The sequence below is a fragment of the Panulirus ornatus genome, unplaced genomic scaffold (genome assembly GCF_036320965.1).
Source record: "Panulirus ornatus isolate Po-2019 unplaced genomic scaffold, ASM3632096v1 CTG_5714_pilon, whole genome shotgun sequence".
Taxonomy (NCBI): Eukaryota; Metazoa; Arthropoda; class Malacostraca; order Decapoda; family Palinuridae; genus Panulirus; species Panulirus ornatus.
In genome coordinates, this window is record NW_027264953.1 from 1 (window position 1) to 10,913 (window position 10,913).

General features: G+C 39.0%; 1 long non-coding RNA gene across 1 annotated transcript; it reads right to left on the minus strand.

Moving 5' to 3' along the window:
- Nucleotides 1–21: 21 nt before the first annotated feature.
- LOC139748509 (uncharacterized) lies at nt 22–9,952 on the minus strand. Its single transcript, XR_011712698.1, has 3 exons — nt 9,819–9,952; nt 672–846; nt 22–554 (listed from the first exon to the last, which is right to left on the minus strand). It is a non-coding gene; the product is annotated as an uncharacterized lncRNA (long non-coding RNA).
- Nucleotides 9,953–10,913: the final 961 nt, after the last annotated feature.

Here is a 10,913-nt window from a genome sequence, read left to right on the forward strand (position 1 = left end):
CAAACGGGGAGACAGCGACAAAGTATAATGAATAAAACCAACCAATATTGAGCTACATACCACCTACATCCATTTTATCTTGCATTCAACCAATATTGAGTTACTTGCCACCTACATCTGTTTTATCTTGCATTCACTAACCAATATTGAGCTACATGCCACCTACATCCATTTTATCTTGCATTCACCAAGCAATATTGAGTTACATGCCACCTACATCCATTTTAATTTGCATTCAGCAAGCAATATTAAGCTACACCCTTTATATTTTGTCTAAGGTAACGCTCATGCCTTTTCAATATTACACTCCCCTTATTAATGCATTTTCCCCAATCAATAGCTTAAATTCATATCTTTGACCATAACTTTATTATCAGAAACTACTACACAACCATTACCTTGTTCACTAGACTTCCTTGGAAAGAGATAAGGTCGCTGGTGTCATTAAATATATGAGCAGTGTAGAGGGCATCCACTGGGTGAAGGTTTTCTCATGCAACGGCGTCTGTCCTGGCGGCTGGCTGAGTCCACCTGGCGTGGGCATCCCACCATACCTATACATGTGTCATCTCATGTATTATTTCATGATGATTACTGCAGACGTTATTGGGTAAGAATATAATGGTTTATTTCAACATGAAAACACTAGAGGGCAAACGAGTGATACTAACATTGGTGATAAGCTTGTAGGCCTGACAGATGAGCGTGATGGCATATCTGATGCTGAAGGACTTCCAACATTTTCTGCACAGTCATCTGGTCATCATCTGTAGCCTTCACCAGCTTGGCAAATGCCCTCCATGAATAGTGGTCCTTGAAAATAGATATCATTCCCTGGTCCATTGGCTGGAATACAGATGCAGTGTTAGGAGGAAGTACTTTTTCAGTCTGACATGAACTTTTCCAGCAAGATAATCACAAAAACTTTGCCTGTTTTCCATCCCCTGGATTACAATAATAATAGAGAGGCAAAAATATGTAGACTTGAGTCATGCGCCCTATCTAAAACATACAAGTATAAAGCGCTAATCTGATCTTATGCTCTTTTCTAATTAATTGTTGCTATTATGACCCCAATTATGTAATTCCCCAACTATGTATTTTCGTTGGAATGGCTGCTTGAATTCAATGGCCTGTTCTTTATCTATTTGTATATGTTTTTTTTTTTTTTTTTTATACTTTGTCGCTGTCTCCCGCGTTTGCGAGGTAGCGCAAGGAAACAGACGAAAGGAATGGCCCAACCCCCCCCATACACATGTACATACACACGTCCACACACGCAAATATACATACCTACACAGCTTTCCTTGGTTTACCCCGGACGCTTCACATGCCTTGATTCAATCCACTGACAGCACGTCAACCCCTGTATACCACATCGCTCCAATTCACTCTATTCCTTGCCCTCCTTTCACCCTCCTGCATGTTCAGGCCCCGATCACACAAAATCCTTTTCACTCCATCTTTCCACCTCCAATTTGGTCTCCCTCTTCTCCTCGTTCCCTCCACCTCCGACACATATATCCTCTTGGTCAATCTTTCCTCACTCATTCTCTCCATGTGCCCAAACCATTTCAAAACACCCTCTTCTGCTCTCTCAACCACGCTCTTTTTATTTCCACACATCTCTCTTACCCTTACGTTACTTACTCGATCAAACCACCTCACACCACACATTGTCCTCAAACATCTCATTTCCAGCACATCCATCCTCCTGCGCACAACTCTATCCATAGCCCACGCCTCGCAACCATACAACATTGTTGGAACTACTATTCCTTCAAACATACCCATTTTTGCTTTCCGGGATAATGTTCTCGACTTCCACACATTTTTCAAGGCTCCCAAAATTTTCGCCCCCTCCCCCACCCTATGATCCACTTCCGCTTCCATGGTTCCATCCGCTGACAGATCCACTCCCAGATATCTAAAACACTTCACTTCCTCCAGTTTTTCTCCATTCAAACTCACCTCCCAATTGACTTGACCCTCAACCCTACTGTACCTAATAACCTTGCTCTTATTCACATTTACTCTTAACTTTCTTCTTCCACACACTTTACCAAACTCAGTCACCAGCTTCTGCAGTTTCTCACATGAATCAGCCACCAGCGCTGTATCATCAGCGAACAACAACTGACTCACTTCCCAAGCTCTCTCATCCTCAACAGACTTCATACTTGCCCCTCTTTCCAAGACTCTTGCATTTACCTCCCTAACAACCCCATCCATAAACAAATTAAACAACCATGGAGACATCACACACCCCTGCCGCAAACCTACATTCACTGAGAACCAATCACTTTCCTCTCTTCCTACACGTACACATGCCTTACATCCTCGATAAAAACTTTTCACTGCTTCTAACAACTTGCCTCCCACACCATATATTCTTAATACCTTCCACAGAGCATCTCTATCAACTCTATCATATGCCTTCTCCAGATCCATAAATGCTACATACAAATCCATTTGCTTTTCTAAGTATTTCTCACATACATTCTTCAAAGCAAACACCTGATCCACACATCCTCTACCACTTCTGAAACCACACTGCTCTTCCCCAATCTGATGCTCTGTACATGCCTTCACCCTCTCAATCAATACCCTCCCATATAATTTACCAGGAATACTCAACAAACTTATACCTCTGTAATTTGAGCACTCACTCTTATCCCCTTTGCCTTTGTACAATGGCACTATGCACGCATTCCGCCAATCCTCAGGCACCTCACCATGAGTCATACATACATTAAATAACCTTACCAACCAGTCAACAATACAGTCACCCCCTTTTTTAATAAATTCCACTGCAATACCATCCAAACCTGCTGCCTTGCCGGCTTTCATCTTCCGCAAAGCTTTTACTACCTCTTCTCTGTTTACCAAATCATTTTCCCTAACCCTCTCACTTTGCACACCACCTCGACCCAAACACCCTATATCTGCCACTCTGTCATCAGACACATTCAACAAACCTTCAAAATACTCATTCCATCTCCTTCTCACATCACCACTACTTGTTATCACCTCCCCATTTACGCCCTTCACTGAAGTTCCTATTTGCTCCCTTGTCTTACGCACCCTATTTACCTCCTTCCAGAACATCTTTTTATTCTCCCTAAAATTTACTGATAGTCTCTCACCCCAACTCTCATTTGCCCTTTTTTTCACCTCTTGCACCTTTCTCTTGACCTCCTGTCTCTTTCTTTTATACTTCTCCCACTCAATTGCATTTTTTCCCTGCAAAAATCGTCCAAATGCCTCTCTCTTCTCTTTCACTAATACTCTTACTTCTTCATCCCACCACTCACTACCCTTTCTAAACAGCCCACCTCCCACTCTTCTCATGCCACAAGCATCTTTTGTAATCAAGTATATTCCTGTAAGTCCATGGGGAAAATGAAACACAATAAGTTCCCAAGTGCACTTTTGTGTAATAATCACATCATCAGGGGAGACACAAGAGAGAAATATAACAGTCAGTTGATATACAACAAAGAGACATGGCTAGGAAGCCATTTGGTAAAAATGCGCTTGTCCAAGATAGACAATGAGCATATCATAATCTTATTATTTTACAAATTTTATCAACAATAAAGTTATCCAGTTTATATAGACCATCACTTATATTAAGATTATAATTTTTTGTGTATTTAATAATAGCAGATTCAGTGATATTTCTCATGGTAATAGAGTTAATAACTGAGATGGCATTACTCCAGTCAATACAATGATCATAGTATTCAATGTGATTAAACAAGGCATTTGATTCTTGTCCCATTCTTATACTATATTTATGCTGCTCAAGTCTAACAGAAAAATCCTTACCAGTCTGCCCAACATAAAACTTATCAATTTCTACATGGCACTTTATAGATGCACCCAGGAGCATTTTCTGGTGAATTCCTGATTAAGATATTCTTTATAGTATTATTGTTGCTGAAGGCAACATTTACATCAAAGGATTTAAGCAACATGGGAAGTAAAGTAAAATTATAATTATAAGGGAGAACTAAAACATTCTTGGTGTCAATGGGAGGCTTGGGCTCAACTCTATAAAATCATTTCTTTGCTAACTTTTGGGATTTATCTATGAAAGATCTAGGGTACTTTAACTTAGATCCAATAGAATATATTTTCTCAAACTGATCATCAATATACTCTGTACTGCAAATACGTAATGCCCTAAGGAAAAATCATGATAATTTAACTCTGTCATGTTGAGATGAGTAATAATGGATATATGAGCATACAATGGAAGATTTTCTGTCTATACAAAACTTAAACTTGTTTCCTTGCCTATGGATCATGCCATCTAAAAATGGTAACATACCATTATTTTCATTTTCTAAAGTAAATTTGATGGGAGGTACTAAATTGTTAAGTAAGGGGAGAAATATTTGTAAATTTTCATTTGTTGACCAAACACAAAGAACATCATCTACATATTTATATTTTTTATTTATTATACTTTGTCGCTGTCTCCCGCGTTTGCGAGGTAGCGCAAGGACACAGACGAAAGAAATGGCCCAACCCCCCCCCCATACACATGTATATACATACGTCCACACACGCAAATATACATACCTACACAGCTTTCCATGGTTTACCCCAGACGCTTCACATGCCTTGATTCAATCCACTGACAGCACGTCAACCCCGGTATACCACATTGCTCCAATTCACTCTATTCCTTGCCCTCCTTTCACCCTCCTGCATGTTCAGGCCCCGATCACACAAAATCTTTTTCACTCCATCTTTCCACCTCCAATTTGGTCTCCCTCTTCTCCTCGTTCCCTCCACCTCCGACACATATATCCTCTTGGTCAATCTTTCCTCACTCATTCTCTCCATGTGCCCAAACCACTTCAAAACACCCTCTTCTGCTCTCTCAACCACGCTCTTTTTATTTCCACACATCTCTCTTACCCTTACGTTACTCACTCGATCAAACCACCTCACACCACACATTGTCCTCAAACATCTCATTTCCAGCACATCCATCCTCCTGCGCACAACTCTATCCCTAGCCCACGCCTCGCAACCATACAACATTGTTGGAACCACTATTCCTTCAAACATACCCATTTTTGCTTTCCGAGATAATGTTCTCGACTTCCACACATTCTTCAAGGCCCCCAGAATTTTCGCCCCCTCCCCCACCCTATGATCCACTTCCGCTTCCATGGTTCCATCCGCTGCCAGATCCACTCCCAGATATCTAAAACACTTCACTTCCTCCAGTTTTTCTCCATTCAAACTCACCTCCCAATTGACTTGACCCTCAACCCTACTGTACCTAATAACCTTGCTCTTATTGACATTTACTCTTAACTTTCTTCTTCCACACACTTTACCAAACTCAGTCACCAGCTTCTGCAGTTTCTCACATGAATCAGCCACCAGCGCTGTATCATCAGCGAACAACAACTGACTCACTTCCCAAGCTCTCTCATCCCCAACAGACTTCATACTTGCCCCTCTTTCCAAAACTCTTGCATTTACCTCCCTAACAACCCCATCCATAAACAAATTAAACAACCATGGAGACATCACACACCCCTGCCGCAAACCTACATTCACTGAGAACCAATCACTTTCCTCTCTTCCTACACGTACACATGCCTTACATCCTCGATAAAAACTTTTCACTGCTTCTAACAACTTGCCTCCCACACCATATATTCTTAATACCTTCCACAGAGCATCTCTATCAACTCTATCATATGCCTTCTCCAGATCCATAAATGCTACATACAAATCCATTTGTTTTTCTAAGTATTTCTCACATACATTCTTCAAACCAAATACCTGATCCACACATCCTCTACCACTTCTGAAACCACACTGCTCTTCCCCAATCTGATGCTCTGTACATGCCTTCACTCTCTCAATCAATACCCTCCCATATAATTTACCAGGAATACTCAACAAACTTATACCTCTGTAATTTGAGCACTCACTCTTATCCCCTTTGCCTTTGTACAATGGCACTATGCACGCATTCCGCCAATCCTCAGGCACCTCACCATGAGTCATACATACATTAAATAACCTTACCAACCAGTCAACAATACAGTCACCCCCTTTTTTAATAAATTCCACTGCAATACCATCCAAACCTGCTGCCTTGCCGGCTTTCATCTTCCGCAAAGCTTTCACTACCTCTTCTCTGTTTACCAAATCATTTTCCCTAACCCTCTCACTTTGCACACCACCTCGACCAAAACACCCTATATCTGCCACTCTATCATCAAACACATTCAACAAACCTTCAAAATACTCACTCCATCTCCTTCTCACATCACCACTACTTGTTATCACCTCCCCATTTGCGCCCTTCACTGAAGTTCCCATTTGCTCCCTTGTCTTACGCACTTTATTTACCTCCTTCCAGAACATCTTTTTATTCTCCCTAAAATTTAATGATACTCTCTCACCCCAACTCTCATTTGCCCTCTTTTTCACCTCTTGCACCTTTCTCTTGACCTCCTGTCTCTTTCTTTTATACATCTCACACTCAATTGCATTTTTTCCCTGCAAAAATTGTCCAAATGCCTCTCTCTTCTCTTTCACTAATACTCTTACTTCTTCATCCCACCACTCACTACCCTTTCTAATCAACCCACCTCCCACTCTTCTCATGCCACAAGCATCTTTTGCGCAATCCATCACTGATTCCCTAAATACATCCCATTCCTCCCCCACTCCCCTTACTTCCATTGCTCTCACCTTTTTCCATTCTGTACTCAGTCTCTCCTGGTACTTCCTCACATAGGTCTCCTTCCCAAGCTCACTTACTCTCACCACCCTCTTCACCCCAACATTCACTCTTCTTTTCCGAAAACCCATACAAATCTTCACCTTAGCCTCCACAAGATAATGATCAGACATCCCTCCAGTTGCACCTCTCAGCACATTAACATCCAAAAGTTTCTCTTTCGCACGCCTGTCAATTAACACGTAATCCAATAACGCTCTCTGGCCATCTCTCCTACTTACATAAGTATACTTATGTATATCGCGCTTTTTAAACCAGGTATTCCCAATCATCAGTCCTTTTTCAGCACATAAATCTACAAGCTCTTCACCATTTCCATTTACAACACGAAATTGCATTAGAAGGTAAGATATCCTTTAGTAATTTTGCTTCAAAAATGCCATATAAAGATTACTTAGTACAGGTGAAAGAGGGTTACCCATTGCCATACCAAATTTTTGAGCATAATAATCTCCATTGAACTGAAATACACAGTCTTTTATACACAATTTTATCAGTTCTATGAAAACAGACTTTGAAACAGGTAAATGAATATCATCCAAGACATCAAATAAATATTCTAAAATGTCATCAACTGGAACTTTTGTGAAAAGTGAGGAAACATCAAAGCTAACAAGTTCAAAATCAAAATTAACATTGATATTGTTTAGCTTGTTCACTAAATCTACATTGTTCATGATATTAGAATTTGATATCTTACCCACTAAAGCGCTTAATAAAGAAACTAACCATTTTGACAATTTATATGTAATGGAGCCTACTGAACTCACTATAGGTCTTGCGGGAAAATTCTGTTTATGTGTTTTGATAAGTCCATACATATATGGCAATGAAGGGGACAAAGATGACAAACTTTTGATAAGAGAACCATTACCTTTCAACAACAACTTCTTTCTTTATTGAAATGGGAATCAACTGCTTCTAAGGGATTTTTACTGAGTTTAGAATATGTTGTGTCATCATTTAAAAGATCATTCATTTTAGATAAATAGTTACTTTTGTCTAAAAACAGTGTTAGCCTTATCTGCTTTAGTAATATGTATATTCTTGTCTTTTTTTAAGGTGTTAATAGCTCTTATAAATCTTTTAGGGCAATTGGGTTCCACTGGCTTTGACAAACTGGCATACACTAAACCCTTACAGATATTCAACTAATGATGAAATTAATATCTGTTGAAGTATGTGTATGTATGTAAACACCTAATTACCTATTTATAATTCCCATTCTCTACTACAAGGGGAGGGAGTTTTAACACTTGTGGGGCCCATCTATTGAACATTTTCTACTATCATATAATTTGTTAAATATGTGAATGCTGTTGGCATTAAACATTCCCTTGTTCATTTTATTCCATTCATATACCAATCCTATACAATAATAATACTTCTTTACATCTTTTGTAACGGGGTTTCCTGCTTAATTCTATATCATGTCCTCTGGTTGATTTGTCCATATATCTCTCAAGGAATTCTTTTCTTATTGTGAACATGACATGGGCAAATAACATGCCCTAATGCAGGCCATCTTGAGTGAAAGATAATGAAGTTACTGAAGAAGTAGAAATTAATTAGGGCTCTGCAAGTTTTTACTCTTAAAGGAACAAATATTATATACAGAAACCAGGGACTTAAACATTAAGTCAAGCAAACAATTTGTTTAAAAAGTACACAGTTTGAAAATGGCAGATGAAAGGAATAAAATTATCTAAGGAGCAATTAAAAGGTGTGATAATTACAAAGCATTCTTCTATTTTGTTTGTATTAGCATGAAATGTTGTCACTAATGTTGGTTGGGGACAGCCCACTGTCCTTAATAAAAAAAAGGCTTTAAAACATCTTACTTAACCTCTAGAATAATACTTTTCCTTGGTTTATTTTTACCAAAGGTATAGCTATCAACTGATGGGCATCTTCCCACCATATTAAGTTCTAAGGACTTCATCAGGTTCTAATAATCTTGTTTTGAGGTGAGATAAAACAGATATACAGAATGAAGAATAGGCAGTGCTAGGTGAAACCAACAATAGTAGTATGGATGCCATGGAGAAATAACAATTGTCTAATACTAAGAGCAACAAATTAGTCAGTAGCCATTACATTAATGTGCATATCTAAAATTCTTTTGACATCTTCACAAGTTTCAGGTAAATGTTGCTTAAGTCATCAACTTAATAACCAAAACCACTTGTATTGGAGTGACTTGTAATGGAGCCTTTCTGTATGAAATCTTTTATTACTTTTTCATACTATTCGCTATTTCCTGCATCAGCAAGGTAGCGCTAAGAACAGAGGACTGAGCCTTTGAGGGAACATCCTCACTTGGCCCCCTTCTCTGTTCCTTCTTTTGGAAAATGAAAAACGAGAGGGGAGGATCCCCCCCCCTTCCCTTTTAGTCGCCTTCTACGACACGCAGGGAATACGTGGGAAGAATTCTTTCTCCCCTATCCCCAGTTTCATATAATAATTGAGTAAACCTACATAAAATAAGAAACTGAAATTTCCACATGTCCTTTATGAAAATTTAGAAAAACTTTTAAAAACCTAATAAGATTTCTTGGCAAGGATAATCTAGCTCAGACATCAACAGATACTCTTACATTCATTTCAGCTTCAAATGAACTTCCTGGGGGAAAAAAATGGAGCAAGTATTTTACCTATAATTGTTGGTCATCTACAGACAATATCTGGAAATGTCAGAACTTCAATGACGAGGCAAGGCATGCTAATACATATATGCATAATCAATGATTAGACATGTATATGACAACTGTGAACACACCATCTAGCTTTAGTCACCTCTAAAGCAAATGGTGTCAGTTAGTCCGGCATTAATCATTACTGAGCAGTTGATCTTCCATGGGCAAACCACAACAAACAGCCTGCTAACTCTACCCTACAAGCTATCCTGTGTAATTTATTACACGAGTGTAAAAATCAAAACGATTTTCTCCTTAACAGTCAAGCATATCAAAAGCTACAGCATTTACAGCATAAGGATGTATCCATATCTTGAGTGATAACAAACATTCCGCACCTTAAGCAAAGCCCAATGAACACCTTTCTCAGTGGGGCCAGTTGAAACACTTGTTTGATCTGCAACAGAGGAAGTAGCCATGAGGATCCTCCAACCTTCTCAAGCAACACACCCGCATGAGAACTAACATTGCACTTTTATACAATAATATATGTACTTGATAGCATGTAATTTACAATACCTGACCTTTTATAATTAATTATTTCATGGTAATTATTGTGACATCCTCATCCGGATGTTATCTCATAAGAATATAATTATTTATCTAGACATTAACTGATAATTGATGTCCAATAAAATTTTCGGAAAAATTTATAAACAATAAAGCTATCTAATTTGGATAGCTTTATTGATATTAGAATTCCTTAATAAATCACCTATTTATGCCTACAATAAGTTTGTGATACGTTCGTTGTCTGTCTGGCATGTTTACATATATGACGTCATAGCTGTGTCTTTGTTTATACCAATCAGCTGATTTGTGTTTTAGAAAGATTGGTCGTAAGTGATTACTTGCGATATATATATATATATATATATATATATATATATATATATATATATATATATATATATATATATATATATTTTTTTTATACTTTGTCGCTGTCTCCCGCGTTTGCGAGGTAGCGCAAGGAAACAGACGAAAGAAATGGCCCAACCCCCCCCCCCCCCCATACACATGTACATACACACGTCCACACACGCAAATATACATACCTACACAGCTTTCCATGGTTTACCCCAGACGCTTCACATGCCTTGATTCAATCCACTGACAGCAAGTCAACCCCTGTATACCACATCGCTCCAATTCACTCTATTCCTTGCCCTCCTTTCACCCTCCTGCATGTTCAGGCCCCGATCACACAAAATCTTTTTCACTCCATCTTTCCACCTCCAATTTGGTCTCCCTCTTCTCCTCGTTCCCTCCACCTCCGACACATATATCCTCTTGGTCAATCTTTCCTGACTCATTCTCTCCATGTGCCCAAACCATTTCAAAACACCCTCTTCTGCTCTCTCAACCACGCTCTTTCTATTTCCACACATCTCTCTTACCCTTACGTTACTTACTCGATCAAACCACCTCAC